We start from the raw sequence: 21160 nt of genomic DNA, 5'->3' as shown, positions 1-21160 counted from the left end.
AAAATCCTCCTGCTAGTGAGTTTTATATTGTTGTTTGTCTGATCATCGGCGTGGCACTGTCACTGAAGGATCGTGAAACCCATCGTTGATGATAACTCCCTCATTATCAACTCAATGGGAAAGAGTAAGATAGCTCTATTGTTCTTCCTGTTAACCCACCTTGAAGTGATATGCTCCAAGTGTCCCACGGGACTTGGACTAAATATCAAATCTTTCGTAAGCATCGCCGTTAATATCTGCCGTACGGTAAACACGTAGGGCCTACATAGTATAAAATAATAGAAATAACACATTCTTAAACGTTCGTTATATAGTCTTTTGATAGACCTAATGTTAACAAAGATATTTGAGAATAATCTTTCTATAAACGGCAACTCCATGTGATGACCTTGATGTCATTTGCACCTAATAAAACAATCCCGAATGAGAAGATTACAAATAAGTATATTGGTTGAAATATGTCCAGCAGTTTACCAGTTTTAGGAAAACGAACAGATAGATAAACAAACAGACTGACATCAAAGGGAAAAATCATTTAGATGATCAGTATCACGTATGAAAAATAATAAAAGGAAATTTTGTTCATATAATGAATGTACAAACACGTGAGCCTTATGATTTTATCTATGTGGATGACGATCATGATATTATTATTATTATTATTATTATTATTATTATTATTATTATTATTATGCCGTTATGCCCATCAGTGGAGTGAGATAGAACTTATTTAGCTTATCTTGATTTTTTCTTCTCCCAAAATCTCTTCATCTGGTCACTGAAAACTTTCCTCCATTCTTCAATCCATGATTTATTATTTATTTATTTATTGATGTCTTTATTTGTGGCGAAGTTGGGGCTCTTGGCCCTCTCTTACACTTAACCACATTATGTGGCTTAATACTGAATCCAAACTTAATATTCAAACTTAACACAGTGTATATAATATAATAGTAATATAACTTAATATAGTCTAAAACTAAAAGATTACATCCTAAGTCTAAAATTAGAAAAATAAATTCAATATTAACTACTCTACGTGGAAATCATAAAATATAACAGTAATTTATGTAAACTTTTGGGAACTGTTTACTCCAGACATTCACTGTCGCATTCACACTTAACTACATGATATAGCCTACGTATTCAAGAGGAAATCTTTAGACTATCTTTTGAAGGTAATTAATGAGGAACAATTTCTAATTTCAGGGGGTAAATCATTCTATATTCTAGCGCCCGACACAAGGAAAGAATTATTGAGGGCAGATGTATGATGTGGAGGTATTGCAATTGTTGACCCAGATCGCGTGTCAGGTCGTGAAAGGAGGATAGAAAACGGAAATTACTGGAGAGATATTCAGGTATGTTTTCAGTCAAGAGTCGCTAGATAAGGGCTGATACAGGGCGATTCCTCTGCTGCTCTACTTTTAACCAAGAAAGTTGTGCATAAAAAGGGGATACATGCGAGGCAAAATTCAATGAAAAAATAAATCCAATGCAGGAGTTTAAAGCTCTCTGCAATTTCCTATTTTGTTCACTGGTAGCATCCAGCAACACAACATCACAATAGTTAAAAATTGGAAGTATCAATGTTTGAACCAGTTTTATTTTTAAGTTGAGAGGTAATACGGTCTGGTGAATCTTAAGGGGATGAAGTGATGAGTGAACTTTCCTGCACACGTTAGTGACATGCTCATCCCAGTTTAAAGTTTCATTTATAGTGACTCCAAGGCTTTTTACTGATTTACAGAATGGGATAGCAACGCCATTTAGTTGAATGACTGGAATTTGTAGACTGTATAGATGGGCAAGCAGTTTTCTCTGCTCTAGTATGATAGCTTGTGTTTTCGTGGGGTTGATGGAGAGAGAATTCTCAGCTGCATAACAGCTGTTCTGCTCTAAGTTTCGGTTCATATTTTCAATAGGTGCATTTATGTCATTCACTTTTGTGTGGCAGTAAATTTGAAGGTCGTCGGCATAGAGATGGTAGTTGCAGTTTTTCAACTTAGAAGAGATGTCATTCAAATATAAAATAAATAACATCAAAGGGAAAAATCATTTAAATGATCAGTATCACGTATGAAAAATAATAAAATAAAATTTTTGTCGTATAATGAATGTAGAAACACGTGAGTCGTGTGATTTTATCTATGTGGATGACGATCATTGGTCTTCGCATTCATTTTCTCAGCAAAATGATGGTATTTAACTGCTTTTTTGAATTGGAGTCTATCTTGAATAACTTTTCCTGTGGGATAACACTTTCCTGAAGGTCTTTTTCTACTTCACTTAGCCAGTTGTTCTTGACTTTCATTGAGAGAGCAAGGTTGAGAATCCTTTAGTGAGCCCGTCAATGTTAATTTTGAGAATATGGCCATAGAAATTTAATCGCCTTTTCTTGATGGTGTCGGTGCACTTTTATGAATGCTGATAAAGCTCCCGAGACTTCCGTTTCATTCAGATTCCCTCTGAGTAGACTGGTCCAAGGATTTTCCTCAATACTTTTCTGAACCTTTTCTCTGTGTCTTTAATAAGTGATTTGCCTGCAATGATCAAGTTTTCCGATGTGTATAGTGATTTAGGTTTGAAAACCGAGTTATAATGTCTTAATTTTACGTTCCTGGATATTTATTTCTTGTTATATCTGTTTCAGGTGAGTCTATAGACCTGTAATTTTGAGATCCTCTCCTTGTTTATTTCATGATTAAAACCGAATTTAGTCCGTATATGATTCCCATCTATATAAAGAGCGAATCCTTCGACATACTGAGCTTTTCATACGATATTGAAGCCCAGTCTTAGCTGAAATTTCATGAAGTGTTTCAAGGGCCTGAATTGCTTCTTGTCTGTTGTTAGAAGGAATAGCTAGATCATCTGCGAATGCCAAACTCTACAGATGAATTTTATTTTTGAGTAGTTGACCAATAGTTTTTCAAGATCAGGATTGAATAATAACGGAGATACGCTATATGCTTGTCGAAGTCGTGTTGTAATATCAAATCGGTCAGAAAGTTCACCTTAAAATGTAACTTTTGAAGTTGTACCAGTCAGCGTCTTACGAATTTTAAGTCTCGTTTACTTGTCAACTTTGAATTCTTCTAGAATATTTCTATTAACATCATCACCCAGGTATTCTCATGTTTCCTTGGTGTTCAGGTACATTAGCCGGGATTAATACCCAATCGAAATGAAATATTATGAATCCTCTGATTGTATTCTATTATGCATCCTTCAAATCACTATTCAGCACTTTCACAAAATACTGAGTGTTTCAATGCCACTATTTTCTAGAGTTGAATCGTGATGTTCCACCTGAGGTTTATATGATGAAATATATAACGCGTCTCTTGTGGAAGTTGTCCTAGTTCTCACACGATTATTTTAACAAGGACAGGATATATCTGATTAGCAGACGCTTTTCCTAATCCATTATTCCTAATAAATGTAGTTGCGTGGTTTGGGTCTCGTAGTTGCGAGCTTTCATTCGCGAGATAGTGACTTCGATCACCGCTGTCGGCAGCCCTGAAGCAGGTTTGCCATATTCACACCATGGTAAAGCTGAGCCTGTATCTTAATTAAGGACACGGTCGCTTCCTTCCTTCTTTCCTATATCCCATTCCTAGTCCTGCCCTACCCCCTACTTTGATTTAAAAAACAGGAAAGGAATTTTAGACGCTAGGAAGATAAACTTCAAAGAAAAATTAAAATCAAAACGAAGCTAGAGTTTTTTAATTAATAAAGAATCCATTTTTCACTGACCACACAGTTAGCAGAAACACAAAATGTAACACCTAGAATATTATTTATAACTGTCCATGTTTTTATACTTAACTTAATTCCTATTACTTCTGGGTGGAGCGGAGGGCACATACAAGAGCTCTCCATCTGACTCGATTTGCTGCCACCGTTCTGATTTTCTTCCAGGACTTCCCAACTGACGCCTCCTCCGCTTCCACTGTTCGACGCCATGTTATCCTTGGTTTCTCTCTTCTTCTAGTCCCTATACCAGAAACCAATTCGAGTCCGAATTTTCATTCCAAAAGTTTTCATCGAGATATCCGTCCGTTTTACTTTTGTATGTGTTTCTGTAATACTTGATTCTCGGGTGTGCAAGTTATTAGCCCACAGCACCCAAAGCCCAGTGGTGGGGTTGCCTCCTATAGCATCTAGGTGTGCTGATTTTCTGTCAGGGTTTCTTCCCTTAGCCTTTGGAGAACCAACTACTTATACTACAAGGCAGTAGCTTCACCAGAGCCCCGTTAGCCGTTATTTTCAGGGTTCCTGTAAGGCCTTCACAGCTACCGTAGCGGTCCTGGCGCACACAAGATCCTCACTGTACATTACCCTTACAGGTATTCCTCTACTTTTAACGTTTCCCATCCCCCGCGACGTGGATGAGGGGTTGGACTTATGAGTGACCATGTTTTTATAGGTATGTTATAATGTTCTGTCAGTTACAATTTGTGTTTCGACAGATTGAAAAGCATGTAAGTTTTATTAGAAGTTCAAGTAGTCACAGCTGAATTTATTAATTTTATCATTCGTATCTGATGATTGATGAATCCAATGGTCGTTGTTACCTCACATCTGAAAACGTGCTACTGACGACAGGTAAACTGCTTACTATGAAAATAAAAAGATCGAACCGGGCGTTGTGGAAGTCATGGCCGCAAGCTTTGAAGTGGAATAAGCTACCGTGTCAAAACAGTGTTGTCAAAATGGAAACTGATATATTTTTGGGTTAGAAGACGGGAGATCGAATGTATATCCGCAATTCTATGCTCAAAGTTAAGAACTGAGTGGGCTTACCTATCTGAATGACCATCGCAAAGAAGTTCTTCTTCCACTGCATCCAGTACTGTATTGCGTTGGGAATCGATTTGAGAGACAAGAGATTCCGCTCGATACTACCGTCCATAAATTGCTTGTCTTTTATGTCGGCGCGAGTAAGGTTTACTGTATCACGAATGGCTTCGAACGTAGTGAACAAACATTCGGTGAAATGGATAAGCATAATCTTCTTCCCCATGTGAAGAACATAATCGGGCATTACTGAACGTCTGTCTTGTCTACGAATTTCTCTTGTAGCCATTACAAACGGAGTGACGTGCTCGATCTCGTATGTGCGCGGTTCACTGAGGTAGATACTTGGGAACGAAAGCTCTTCGGCGTGTTCGTCGTACAACAAACTGATCTGTTTCTGTGCTTTGCCCGGTGCGAGATCTAAATAACCTCCGTCCACATTAGTGTGTGCTGCTGAGCGAGAATCAACTCGTGTAGAAGTTCGCTATCGTCTGGAATCGAACTGAGAGCTTGCATTTTGTTATCAACGTATAAACAACTTGTAAATAAGAGCTTGCATTCTTCTGACCTAGAACACTGGTTGTCATGGTAGCAATTGATGACGCTAATTCCAGACAGACCCCCAGCCCAACTACTGTACTACTACAGTGAGTTTCTCTCATGGGTTGGCCGGCAGGCGCACCCAGCTTATCTGCATCCCGTTGACTCAACACTTCCGTTTTACAGCGCAGCGACAGCACGTTAATACTCGCACTTCGCAGTTCAGGTCCGTGCTTAGAACGTGTATTAGCTCTTTCGCTCCAACTGTTTTCGAGTTGTGAAACTTCGGGGTATAATGCCTCCACATGTGTACACGGTAGAGAAAAAGACATTTATGTACCGGTACGATAATTATGTGAAAACAGAGTCTTGCAGGGAAGTCGTTAGTCTATTTGTAACACAATTTCCAGGTGTACGCCCTCCACATAGAGAGATATCATGCGCAAACTTTTAATCAAATTTGAGAGGAACTGGTTCTTTACTTGATAAGAAGATAAGTTCAAAAAATACGTCTACTTAACGTGGAAAAAGTAAATGAAATCGCAGAAAGATTAGAACATACGCCTACAAAATCCCTAAGACGACTTGGACAAGAAGCTTATAAAAATGAAACCATACATGGTAACTGTCATTCTTATTTTCTTCGTTATCGGGCGAGTTGGCCGTGCGGTTAGGGGCGCACAGCTATGAGTTTGAATCCGGGAGATCGTGGGTTCAAACCCCACTGTAGGTAGCCCTAAAGATGGCTTTCCATGATCTCTCATTTTTACACCACGCAAATGATGGTGCTGTACCTTAATTAAGGGCAAGGCCGCTTCCTTCCCACTCCTAGGCCTTCCTTATCCCATCGTCGCCATAAGACCTATCTGCGTTGGTGAGACGTAAAGCAAATTGTATTTTCTTAATTGTAATTGTTATCTTATGTCACGCAGGGATAAAGTGAGCGAGGACTTGTTGCTATGCCGCGGAGCGGGGAGTGATGAGTCAACGGGAGGCAGATAAGCTGGGCGCATGTCGATCAACCGATGAGAGAAACTCACTGTACTAAAACGTTTTCATTTGGGCCCTGAAGGGGACGGCGAGCTTTCTAGACGGTAACGCCGTCTCTAGGCCACGGAGATGTTCGGAGAAGGTGAGGGGGTTAGCGGCCGTGGCCTACACTAGGAACTGTCCCGGCATTCGCCTTAGTGCAGGAAAATGGAAAACCATGGAAAACCATTTTCAAGACAGCCGAGGGTGGAGTACAGTCCCTCTCTGTTTCCGGTATGCAGAGGCGTAGAGCCACGGTAGAGCCGTGGCCACCCTTCCTCTGCTAGGCGGTCGGAGTGCAGAGCTGTCGACCACGGACCAGCCGTGGCCAATTGTAGGTCGAAGCCTACTCTGCGACCGCCAAGGACACCCCGCCCCCTTTCCTCCCCATCACCAGCCCCAAAACACACCCATGCCAAAGTTTGAAGGTTACTTACTAACAATTCGACCACGGCCTTCAATGCAGTAGATAATTCCTTTACTGATCTGTAAGCCGACTACGAAAGCCGTCATATCAGTAACTTTGTATTGACTGACAGTTGTTAGTTGAAGAATGTTCTGACTCTGCTACGACTCTTCTCTGCTAGATGGCAGTATTATTCAAATTCTGCAGACCCGTCAACAACGGGCACAACAGCTAGTAGGTACATAAAATAACAACAAGTTTGATTCCAAAAAAAAAAAAAGAACTTAAAAGGAGATAGTAATGGTTCAGTCCATGAAGAGGTTCGGCCTGCAAAGACGGCTACCGCCCAGGGAGATGCACCGCAGGTATTCGAGTTTCTGGTTAGCGTGACAACTTCCTCAACCTATTGCTTGGCTTTCTTGACCGGATCTACTACCTCTCATATCAGGCAGTTCCTTAGTTGGTCTCACTAGGCCGAGTGAACTCCATTCCAAACCTTAGTTCAGAATTAAAATCCTTGGATAATCCGGGGCCTTTAGGTGAACCCTATCCCTGCGCCACAGAACAGACACGTTGTGTATAGATTGCAATGGCTGACTGGCTTTCTTGATTGATTGATTGATTGATTGATTGATTGATTGATTGATTGATTGATTGATTGATTGATTAATTATACAGTACATCGGGCTTTGATGATTGTATTAATTCCATTAAAACAGCTTATCTTTTCATTGTCAGAATTGTTTGAGGTTGAATGATTATCAACATTCTTGTCGAATATAGAGATATGTTTTCCATCAATTAACGCTCTCTGGCTTTCGATCGAAATTCCCCTCCCTAAAACTTAAACGACGAAATCTGTGTAGCGAATGTAAGCTGTTTAATCGATCATATTTCATATTCATGGGACTCTTTTGTAGCCATAGGCGAAATTAATTTGTATGTGGAGACAGTAGAGGATGAATGAAGTTATTCCCCATAACATGCCGTTCACAATCTGCATTTCGATAAGATCTATAATTGGTAAGATTAAGCTATGTCTTGTGAATAACAAAACTCCTGATCTTACAGTAAGCGATGTTAATTTTGTTCTGCCGTCTCCAGATCTGTATTCGACTGAAGAACAGTGGACGGAAGTGTATGGAACAGAAAACTCCTCGCTTGTAATGGCCGGAAATAACATTTGTGCTGAGAATGCTAATTGAAATCTCTTCTCTTCAGCGGTGTGGTGGTGGTGGGCAAGTATATGCTTCTGTTCTTGTATTAGTTTACTAAGCGAGTTGGCTTCACTGTTCGAGAGGCATGCAGCTGTTAGCTTGCGTTCGGGAGATAGTATGTTCATGCCCTACTGTCGTCAGCGCTGAAGACGGTTTCCCATTTTCACACCAGGCAAATACTGGAACTGCTTAATTAAAGCCACGGTTGCTTCCTTCCCCATCTTAGCCCTGAAGATACTTTATCGTTGTTTCCCACTTCCTTCGTCTGACATGCCAAATACTGCCCAGCCAGATTAGCTGAGGACAATGGACTATCGCGCACTAAGTGTGACGACATCGTTAGCTATGTTGCCTGACTTTCTTGACCGAGTCCGCTAACTCTCATACCAACGACCTCCTAAGTTGGTCTCACGAGGTTGAGTGAAAATTGAAAATTAAGAATTGAAATCTTGGGATGGCGGGTCCTCCCATAAGAAACATACAGCGCTACCTCTACACTATGGGGCTTATATTAACTTTCACATCCATGAAATCTCACAATATTCTCAATCTAACTAGACCCTTCTGTTAGCCTAGTTCTAACTGCGCTCTTTTGAAGGTTGAAGAAGAATTATACATATTTATTTATTTATTTATTTATTTATTTATTTATTTATTTATTTATTTATTTATTTATTTATTTATTTATTTATTTATTGGAATTTGTTTTACGTCGCACCGACACAGATAGGTCTTATGGCGACAATGGGACAGGAAAGGGCTAGTGTGGGAAGGAAGTGGCCGTGGCCTTAATTAAGTTACAGCCCCAGCATTTGCCTGGTGTGAGAATAGGAAACCACGGAAAACCATATGTACGGCTGCCCACAGCGGGGTTCGAATCCACTATCTCCCAAATACAGGATATAGGCCGCACTTGAGTGACTGCATCTATCGAGCTCGGTGGGGGTATTTCTAGCCTCCTAGGTGATGCCAATCATAATGTCGAATTATTGCATAATAAATTATAACTTTTTACGAAGATTTTAGGCTCATTGAGTTCCTTAAAATTTGATCTTTACAATGCTGCCAGTCTCAATTAGTTCCCATCCTTCATGGGGATGTAATCACCAAAGCGTCACTTACTACATTTCCCGCGGCTTGATTACACAATCATGCCACGTGCGGTTTGTTCCCTGATAGTTGACCGATGAATCTCTCTTTTTTTATATATTAACAGATATATTTTCCCTTTGAGCTGAAAGTATGTGGTATTGTCTTAGAATTTTTTTTCAAATAATTTCAGTTTTAATGCAGGCCAGAATGTCTCCCGGTACAAATACTGCTACTCCGAATGCAGTGTCTTTGATCATTTAAGACATGGGTTAAGTATATGGTAAATATACTTAATTTTTGTCCGGCTCCATGGCTAAATGGTTAGCGTTCTGGCTTTTGGTCGCAGGGGTCCCGGGTTCGATTCCCGGCAGGGTTGAGAATTTTAACAGTTATAGATTAATTTCGCTGGCACGAGGGCTGGGTGTATGTATCGTCTTCATCATAATTTCATCCTTATCACGACGCGCAGGTTGCCTACGGGTGTCAAATCAAAAGACCAGCACCTGGCGAGCCGAACATATCCTCGGACAATCCTAAAAGCCATACGCCATTTCATTTTACTTATTCTAAATTAAATTAATTATAAATAATTTTGATTCTTAACGGCACAAAACCTCCATGTTTAATCCGCGCTGTGACGTTTTGTTGTTTTGCAGTTCGTGTCGTGCTATGAAAGATATAAGAGGTACATGGGGCTATGTTATAATAAAACATAAAAATTAATGTTATTTGAGGCAGCGAACAGACCACTAAGCTATCAGAGTCGTAAACATGGTTCTCTGGTCTTAGATTAATGAAGGTAATACGAACTTTATGATATTGGCCTCTGCGATGTTTATCTCTTGGAAACCTTGGAACCTTTAAATTGGTGAGTATTCCGATGGAGACAGATTGCCCGAGCTGGTGTCCGGCTCCGTGGCTAAATGTTAGCGTGCTAGCCTTTGGCCAAAGCGGTCTCGGATTCGATTCCCGGCAGGACCTGGAATTTTAACCATCATTGGTTAATTTCGCTGGCACGGTGACTGGGTGTATGTGTCGTCTCCGTCATTCATTTCATCCTCATCACGACGCGCAGGTCGCCTACGGGAGTCAAATAGAAAGACTTGAATCTGGCGAGCCGAACTTGTCCTCGGACGCTCCCGGCACTAAAAGCCATACGCCATTTCATTTAATTTACCCGAGCTGGGAATGCAGTGACGCTATTTTTTGTGTAGTAGGTCACGGTGCTGCAATCATGTGGAAAAACAGTTCAACTAGGTTAAGTTTGGTGTTCCTTGATTAATGATATCTGACTATAACCACAATAATAATAATAATAATAATAATAATAATAATAATAATAATAATAATAATAATAATAATAATAATAATACTGTTATTTGCTTTACGTCCCACTGACTACTTTTACCGTTTTCGGAGATGTCGACGTGCCAGAATTGAGTCCCACAGGAATTCCATTACGTGTCAATAAATCTACAGATACGAGCCTGATGTATTTCAGCGCCTTCAAATACAACGGGACTGAGCAAGGATCGACCTTACGAGGTTGGGGTCAGAAGGCCAGCGCCTCAACTGTCTGAACTACTCAGCCCGGCTCTCTGACTATCCGTGTTTACTGTGAAGCGGAGTTCAACCAGTCAGAGACGATTTTTAATGAAACAGAGCGCGAAGTAATTACAGTACGGTAAAGTGTCACTTTGCGTACTTTTTTTTTAGTACCGGAAGAAGGAAATTACGTCATAGTATGAAATAAAATCTAATTCACTGCCGTTTTTGTGGTACAACTGTGTGCTGCCAAAATAGCGATTGCACATCCGGGCCTGCATCTGATGATGCTACAGTAACTGCCAGTCCTTAGTAATGCTCATGATATACGCAACTTAAGCGAGAATAATGGGGGTGTACGAGACCTATTCGTAGTCTATCTGCGGGCAGGCTGTTGATGAGTGCGCTTTGTGTAACAGGGTCTACTCTGGGTAGGTTAAGAAACAACGTTGCTCCAAGTGACTTCCGTCAGCTTGCACATAATATTACTAGTTGCAACGCAACAGGATGAGCATTCTCTTTCAACTTTGATTAACTAAAATTCGATCTGGTCATCTCTCTTTTGCCGTGGAGGAGAGACCTCTCTCTCTCTCTCTTCATTTTTTTTACAATTTTACTTACGTCGACGATGGAATAGGAAAGGGGTAGGAGTGGTGGAAAGGACGCAACCATGGCCTTAATTAAGGTACAGAACCAGGATTTGCCTTGTGTGGAAATGGGAAACCACTGATAACTATCTTGGGGACTGTTGACAGTGGGATTTGAACCCACTATCTCCCGAATGCAAGCTGATACCTACGTGACCCAAACCCCGCAGGCACTTGCTCGGTACGTGGAGGAGGGACATTCTGTACAATCTCGGAGATTTAACTAGCGATATGTGCACTTCCCCCACTTAAGTCTATAGAAAGCACAGGATTTCACTCCTTCTTTGTTAGCTCTCCTGATGAAATTTAAATAGTTTACTGAAGAGTTGAATTTATAAAGCTTTATTCTTCGGTTGTTCAAGGGAAAGGGTTTAGTAACAGGATGGAATTACGATCGTGTTCCGAGGGTGAAAAAATAATCAAAACTTAGTATTGCTATAAATGGTTCGCTGTGGGAGTTGTATGTTATTAAATTTCCAGGAAACTCACTAACACCAGTTTGCTTGGCTGCAGGGAAATGTCATTCTTGGAATTAGTATTTAAACAGAATTACATTATAAGGCGTGTGCAGCATTTAAAAATTATATTACAATGAAGCTATTCGTTAGTAAATTTTAGGTTGAAGAAAGCTACAGGCTTTATAAACGAGATAAGTTAATTTTAAACTAACAGTCTTTATTTTAGCTTTAATTCAAATAATTCCAATTCATATCCTCTTTAAGGATAAAAGAAAAGACCAAATTTAAGTACTTTCACAATTTTGATGTTATCTTTGTTATTTTCTGTGGCAGAACAACAGGTCTCAAAAGGATCCAATCGTCGAAGTTGCAGGATCAAAAAGCAGTGTTCAGCATTACAGTCACCCCTTCAACCCTTCCTCCAGCGACAACACGTGGTCAACACACTGCGGCACTGTGGCGACTTGCAAGCAACAGCTAGGGCCAAATGTAGTCTGGATGAGGTGGTGGAAATTCAGCGGTGCACTGTGTGACAGATGAACGGGGAATCGAACACGGTCGATCGGACGAGTATTCTAACTCCGTGATCATAATAACAGCTTAGAATCTGAACAACGTTCTGAGATACGAATCATTTTTTTGTTTCGCTAGTTGCTTTACGTCGCATCGACGTAGATACGTCTTATGGCGATGATTGGACAGGAAAGGGCTAGGAGTGGGAAGGAAGCGGCCGTGGCCTTAATTAAGGTACAGCCCCAGCATTTGCCTGGTGTGAAAATGGGAAACCACGGACAACCATTTTCAGGGCTGCCGACAGTAGGGTTCGAACCTACTATCTCCCGAATACTGGATTCTGGCCGCACTTAAGCGACTGCAGCTATCGAGCTCGGTAGAGATACGAATCAAGCTGCTTCTGCACTTTATAATGTTATTAAATTATTATAGTATTAATCATTATAATATAAGAAGAATCGTATGGCCCCAGCTGCCCAGTGCGTCCATTTTGATCTGTTGCCATTTAGGCTGTCTGTGTGTCAATTTCGACATTCCGTTTTACTCTAAAGGGTTATGTAGACTAAAGGTATACACAAAATGTCATTGTCATATTTGTCCCAAATGGAATATAATAACTCATTTTACTCCAATAAAGTGTATAATCTGCGGTAAATAAGAAATAGTACGTAATATTTGCTTGCAGGGAATATTATGGATACATACTTTACTACCTTACAACTATTTCTTCTGCTACGTCGCAGCGCTTCCGTGTGTGTTTTGTTTGTCTAACACTTTTGTGTGTGTTGTGTTTGCTCAATGAAGTTGTTTGAATTAATTAGGTATCGTTTTCTTTGCATTGCTCATTCGTTTTGTACCCTAACTCACTCATTAAATGGTTTATATTTATTGGTCCAGGGATCATGTTATTTTGCTGTTTGAACCGCCCACGCTAGTCATATGGACAAATGACAGTTCACAGACATAGCATTCCCATTCGTCGGTGTAAGCCCTGGACCTCAAGAAAGAAACAAAAGATGGCATGAGCAGCGGAATACAACGTAAAGGAGTCCTGTCTACGGCCCCTAAGTACTGTACCGGTTACGACCTTCACATGCGTATTTTTTGATAATTAATTTTATTCAATCATCACGCAAGATATGCAGAGCGAACTTGGTTTGTTTACGTTCGGAGGAACGAGCAGGCGAGCCGAGGACAGCTGTGTGTGTGACGTAGCTGCAGGGGCAGGATAGACTACCCGCCTGACGCGCCACGTGTAGCTGGCCTGGCCTGGTATGTTCTGGATATGAACGTCACACCTTCGCGAACATCCGATTGAAAAAATTCCAAAATCTCTCTAATAATTAGCGCAGCGACTTGAGTGATACGTCATTTTGAAGAGAATAACATAAACGTTTCAAATTGTGAATCTCAAGGAAATCCGTCGAGGGATTCGTGAGATAACCAGCCTCAAGGGATCACGCTATATGATGACGTAGGAGCCCCCAAACTGAATATAAGGAGAGGTCACTTTACCCAGATTAGACAGTCATAGCTGAGTGTTCAGCCTGACTCTCCACACTGCAGTGTTCGTCGAAGTGCTGACAGAGGCTATCTTCAAATATTTAAAGTCTTCATGTGGGACTTAAACTCTGACAGTCGTGTTGAACTTATCAATTGTGCGCGTGTGAACTCTAATGTATCACAAACTCTTTATAATGGACAAGTTGAACTTGTAATCTTTGCGAGTGATGAAGAACAAATTATTCAAAGTCTTTATTTGAACTTATAAAATTTGTGTGTGTTGGAACTCTGATTATGACAAGTCATGTATTGGACTTAAGTGACAACAGTTCAGTTGAACTTATGTTCTGTGCACTTGTAGAAATTTCTCGATATAACTTACTTTCGTTCTTGTAGAACTGAGTTCATTACCACGCTGCCTGTGTGAAACTTAATCTCCGAACCAATATTAATTTAAATGTGACACTTCAGCAATATTCTAGGAACTGTGATATTTTTTCTTTACATCTCAGTCAGCATAATTTCCTTAATAGACACGAGTATTTATGAAAGTGTTCGAACTTTCCCATGAATATTACTGCAAATTATTACCATGATAAAAGTATAATCGTGTGCTGCGACACAAGTGTTTCACTGTGAATTCAAACTGTGTTTTGTTTTATCCAATTCAAATAGAACTGTGTATTATTTTCTGAACAGTGCGGAAATTATTTGTGTGCGACTGACAGCAGTATCTTTGATAAACTCTCGGACAGTCACCTATTTTATTCAATGTCAAGTGCGCCTAACGACGAATTGTGCTTTTCATTTCAACCTTATATCTTCGTCAAAGTGTTTAGTATTATTGCATGACTGACAGCAGTGTCTTTGGTAAACTCTAGAGCAGTCAAACATTTCTTTCAATCAAGTGCTAATTTATTTAGTGGAAAATCACCACGAACTATGCCAAGTGCGTGAACAATTTTCAGTTTCATTATTTCTATTCATGAACTGTGCTTTATTTTCTTCCAATTTCGATGCTAATCACATCTACATCTTTTGTGAACTTTTAAATTCTATCTACAAGATTAAGAGTTAATTCGACGGCATATCCCAACCATATTAAATGAAACAGTGCTGTTAAACCAAAGTGTCGGGGGACTGTGTAATTCTGGACACTCGTATAAGTTATGTGACGAGTGATTACCCCGCAACATCGTCGGAGATCGTCGGAGAACGTCGTAGAACGTCGGAGATCGTCCAGAACGTCGAACGTTCGAGACTCAAGCCCATATCAAACCGACTTGGGTGTTCCGGCCTTATCTCAACGAAGTATTGGCAAATGCCAGAACGTGTTCCAGCCCCGTTCAGCCTGGTGAACTGGGAGCACGGATCATTAAAAGACGATGTTGAAGACAGCGACTATCAACAGTAAGGTGATGTGCACTTTGAAATGCATTTCTTGAATAAGAAACTATTATTCAATCTAATTAAAAATTTTCTTGTATATAGGACCCTGCCTCCTGTACCAAGCCCTAGCTAGTAACCACCCAGTATTGCCCTGAGGACTACTTCATGCTCACTTTAAAGTTATAAAGTCGGGCTCTTTTACTGATACAGTACGTATACATATTTCTCTAGTAACGACGGTATTTCTTAATTTACCGCGGATTTTTCACTTTACTGGTGTAAAAGCAATTATTATATTCCATTTGGGACAAATATTACAGTGACATTTCGAGGATACCTTTGGTCTACATAACCACCCTAATGCATGGCAGAGGAATGAATCCCTTTTCCACGGTCTACGGCTGAGTTTTAATTAATTTAATCCAGTAAATACCAAATCTGTTACCAGTGAACTTTTTCATGCCGATAGTGAATTACATCGAGTTCCGGGTTTTCCCACCCTTCAAAAATACAATTCCTTCTGTAGTGTTTGAACTGCCGATTCCTATATCCGTAGGCCGAGGCTCTACCACTTATTCATAGAGGGAAATAGGTAGTTAAATATGATAAGTTTAATGTCTTACCCACTCTTCCCAGCACATTCAGTTCCCAGAAATAACTCAAAGAAATGTCTGCTCGTTTGTATTGATTACAACTGCCTATATTTAGAGTTCCATTCCTTTAGTTAACGGTTGAATTTCTCGCTTACAAGCGGCGATTGAAATATGACCCTGTTGTAACTCAAACGAGTAGTCACAGTAGACACGCCCCTATAAATCAAATGTGCGCAACTCCAGTAGTGGGGTGCAGACGGTCTGAAGGAATTCCCACCGCCAGGATTGCACGCTAGTCAATAAAACCACGGTGAGTCATTTGGTAATGAATGCCCCAACTTTTCATTCAAGACGCCGGGATCAATTGTCGCCCACTGATGGTAGAATTACGGGTTAGACTGAAGTTTGTGACCTTAGAACATTCTTTTGCCTTGCTTTAAATCTTTAATTCTTCTAGATTACGGAGCAGAAAGGATTCAGCACAGGATTAATTGAATTGTGAGGTTATTACGACGTCCTTCCGATCGTGTCTGCCGTTGTGATAGGCGTTGCATTAAAGCTTTCCACATGTTGGCCCTATCACGAATTATTACAGGTTAAAAGAAAAGAAACAGGGTACACTCAGCCTCACGTAAAGCATAGTTGAAAAGAGTGTTAAGGTAATATACTATCTTGGAATTGGTTTACTGTAGTTACCAATGCATTTCAGCTCCAGGGTAATGCACATGGCACAAAAGCGATCGTAAGTTCTAACCTCACGACAAAGCACGAGCCTAGTTTCCTCCCATCACATGAAAATATCCTAGTTTTATGACGACTAATAGGTTTACACTGATCATAAGAAACCATCATAGTTTTCTTCTCAGGAGTGAGTGGTACCAATATTTTTCCGTTGCAAGGAACACTCGTCAGGGGCGCCAACTTTGGGTGGTTGGGCAAACGGTTTTCAGCCCCTACCCCAAAAAATTATCTTATGTGGCATAGTGCCATTTTGCGCCCCCCCCCCTCCCCCGCAAAAAAAACCATGGAGTTTGGTAATCTTCGGAGGCTGCTAAGGCGTTGAATCCGCAGAAGGTGGTAGATGGTTTTATAACAAGAAATTAGATTAGAAAGCGGACATTCCTTCAGAGAACTACATTTCCCAATGGAGACTGTTCAGGCGGTACATCTGATGGTAGAGCTTTCGTATAATGAAATGCATAATATACAAAATAAGTCATTTAGGCATATTAAGAAGATGTATTTATGAAGTAAGTTCTATTTTTTTTTTACTTTTGATTATTTTTGATAACTTCGTACATAAAACATTCCCTCGAAATAATTATTTATGAATCATATTCTACTTTTCTCTTTACTTGTGAATATTACTCAAAACTCCGTACATAAGACTTGCTCAAAAATGTTCTTGAGAAACAAGCTCTAGTATTGTTCTGCTTTTTCTGTTTGTGAATATTGTTATTAAATAGGAATGTTTGCACTAATAGTTTTTTCTCATTTCACATGCCTGTGTTCCTGTTAATCATGGCCCCCTCCCTCCCCTGATAACTACCCGAAGTCGGCGCGCCTGCCGCTCGTACTTTATTACATACGTAGTGGACAATAGTTTCATTCTCATCACGATTAGGAGTGTCATTCCTATTACAAAGTACAATAATAATAATAATAATAATAATAATAATAATAATAATAATAATAATAATAATAATAATAGCGTGTGGCCTCTGGAGAGGTCTTGTGCAGGTCTTTCGAGTCGACACGCCGTATAGGCAAATTGCGCATCTTTGAGGATGGGGCCATATCTCAAATGAATTCTAATTCTGAAGACGGCACAAACACTCAGCCCCGAGTCATAGAAATTAACTAATGACAGTTAAAACCCCGACCCGGCCGGGAATCGAACCTGGGACCTCTTCAACCAAAGACCGACATGCTAACCATTTAGCCATGGAGCCGAACAATAGTTATCCATAATTGCAATGAATGATATGAATGAATAAATGATGGCAAGGAATGATCCTAATTTTACTTCAGTCACAGTGAGCGATAGGTTTATTCAAATCACAATGAACGATAATTTTTTTCAACACCAGGAATGATCGTAGTTTTATTCAAAGCAAAATGATCGATAATATTATTTTCATCGCAAAGAACGATCCTGGTTTTATTCAGATCGCAATGAACAGTAGTGTCATTCTCATCAGGAAGAATGTTCATCGTTTTACACAAATCAAAATGAACGACATTTTACTCTCATCACAAAGAACGATCCAAATTTTGCTCAAATCACAATTATCGATATTTTATTTTATCAACGAACGATATTAGATTTACTCAAATCACAATTAACGGTAGTTTATTCCCATCAAAAGGAACTATCCTAGTCGCCTGCTTAAGGCAAATAGTGATCCCAATTTTTATTCGACCGGGCGAGTTGGCCGTGCGCGTAGAGGCGCGCGGCTGTAAGCTTGCATCCGGGAGATAGTAGGTTCGAATCCCACTATCGGAAGCCCTGAAGATGGTTTTCCGTGGTTTCCCATTTTCACACCAGGCAAATGCTGGGGCCGTACCTTAATTAAGGCCACGGCCGCTTCCTTCCAACTCCTAGGCCTTTCCTATCACATCGTCGCCATAAGACCTATCTGTGTCGGTGCGACGTAAAGCCCCTAGCAAAAAAAATTTTTCGCATATTTCGTTTAGGTACAGGAAGGCCGAGTCTGGCATTGATTTATTTCTCTTGTGCTCAGAAGGTAAGTAGTCCTATGCGAATTTCGTTCAATTAGTTTTATAACGAACTGTTGGGAAAATGGGAAATCGTTTATTACCACCTTTCACTTTTTCCGCTATTATACCGTATTTTGAACGGTATAAAGTGCTATTTTCATACTTCTTGCAGATGACCTAGATGCGAAGACACTATACTTAAAATACCGATCACTCTGTCCTAGTTGTTTCTACGTAGAAATGGCTAGTCCTTAATATGTCCATTTCCATCTTTCCAACCCCCTCAAAGGAAGTTATTATCATTTTTCTAAACCAACATTTTCTCAGCCTAGGATGAAAGTACAATAGAAAATTTGGGTTTGTCTTGAAGCACGACTGGGTGCCTACTTCTTATCCAGAGGTCCAGGATTCGATTCCTGACCACTCCAAGGATTTTAATTCTGGACTGAGGGCTGGAATGGAGTTTATTTAGTCTCGAGAGAAAAACTGAGGAGCTGAAAGGCAGTGACCTCGGTCCCGAAAGCCAAGCAATGTGACCGAGGATATCATTCCCTGACCACGTCGTACTCCTGGAGGCACCTGCTTGAGCAGCAGCTGCCTTAGCAGGCCAGGAACCCGGGTTTGCTTATAGACCTACAGTATGTCATGATTTCATGTTAGTGTTAATTTTGCCACATACCACGTATAATAAATAGTGGTACATCTAATGCTCTTAATTAAAAATAGTCACAAGACATGGAAGAGAGTTTGAATTCCCGGTATCAAGGATACCGACAATGGCAAATTAATTCTCACTGTTCCGATCATTGTGGTGGAGAAATGTTATATTTTCTGTAACCTCAGGATAAAATTGGGTAGCATCGGAAAAAGAGACTGCGGGATTGTAATTGTTGCTTCCGTTTGTGGCATTACGTTTGATTCTCGCTACAGATATCGGCGGAAATTCCATTAAGCTTTGAACAGTCCCACTTAACCCAGAAATCGATGCCTACAACCGCCAATTCTGGTGCAAACACCACTAAATTGACAACTTTGGTTAGCCTTATCTTTCATTTCGTACATACTCCATCTGCGGTTCACTAATTAAGTTGTAAATCGATTGCGTAATGCATGAGTACAGGGTTTATTCTGGATAAAAATTAAAAATATGCGGTACGCCCCAAGTAACAGAATGATATATTAAACACTTATTCTGGGCGATAGAGGTGAACTATCGTAAATGCAAAAACGACGATTTTGAGGTTTTCATTGTATGTGACTTGGTTTGTTCGTGTCTTCTAATGGGCACAGTAATTGTATGTGTGTGTTTCACAGGAATGAAGATAAGCTATATGATACTATCGTATGTGCAAGGAGAATGCACGAGAAAAATGGTAAATTATAATTAGGGCCCGGATGTTTATGCAGTAATAGGTTAGAATGCAAACTTCGTGAAGCGAGTAACAAGTATAGTCTACCTTCACAACGACTATGCTACGGGGTTTGCATAAACAATAGGGGTACGGCCCATCAAAAACCCCTATAAATTATGTTACTCTTGCTACATTATGAAAGAGCGGGTGGCCGACACTTCCTACTGACCAAATTAGTTTGCAGTCTAAGCGGTTACTGCATAAAAATCCGGGCCTTAATTATAATACAACAGTTCAACCTTATGCTGTCCGCAGCACTCCTTGTCGTATTGGCTCTTGCGATAATTTACTACCGTCAGAACTACCTTAAAGGTAGCAAAATATGTCCCTGCTCTCCTGTAAAGTTAGTGAAGTGCCGTTTACGATAGTTTACCTCTGACGTTCAGAAATACATATTTCATTTATTGCAAATATACGGCGTGATCAAAACGTTTCCGTTTGAAGGCGTTGCTGCAGCGGACATGAAACGTAGTGAGATTCTGATCTGGGTATGTAAGCACGGACATGTAGGCAAAGGGATTAGTGAGGCAGTCGTGTCGTGCGGAGGTGCACGCCTTAAATGCGGCCATGTGACCTAAGGTGACGTTATTACCAAAGGCGTCCAAACAGGACCAACATGTTGTTATTCTGTTCTTGGCTGTTGAAGGACAAACATCGGTGGACATCCATCAGAGAATGAAGACTGCGTATGGGCAGCATGCCTGTCGAAAACCACGTTGTGGAATGGTGCACCAAGTTCCGTGCGGGTCACGTTTCGACACAAGGTGCCGGTCGATCTGGGAGGCCAGACTCATGCATTACGGACAACAACAAGAGGGCGGTAGATGAAGCCTATAGTCCTGATCTCTCCCCATGCGATTACGACGCCTTCGGTCCCCTCAAAAAGGCCTTTAAGGGTGGACGCTTCCTGCCGGACGAGGATGTGCAGCAGGCGGTTACGGACGTCTTCACGCAGCAGGACACGGTGTTTTACCACACGGGGATCTTCAACCTGGTGCGTCGGTGGGATGAGTGTTTCAATGCTCACAGCAATTTTGCCTGACTGGAATCTCGATTCAGGACTGTATGGCCGTCAAACGGAAACTTTTCGATTGCCCCATATATATTGGTTAGTGATCAGATATTATGTAAGTAGTGTTACACGATATTACGTAGATTTTCTTTAGGGCAACCAATAGATGGTGGAGAAGCAAAGACGAATGGAAATTCACGTCCTTTCGGTTTGGATTAATGTACATGTAGAGGTCCCATGGCACATGATCACAAGATAAACAGTTACTTTAAACTACAAG

The sequence above is a fragment of the Anabrus simplex genome, chromosome 1 (genome assembly GCF_040414725.1).
Source record: "Anabrus simplex isolate iqAnaSimp1 chromosome 1, ASM4041472v1, whole genome shotgun sequence".
In the NCBI taxonomy this organism is placed as follows: domain Eukaryota; kingdom Metazoa; phylum Arthropoda; class Insecta; order Orthoptera; family Tettigoniidae; genus Anabrus; species Anabrus simplex.
Note: the sequence above shows the minus strand (reverse complement) of the source record.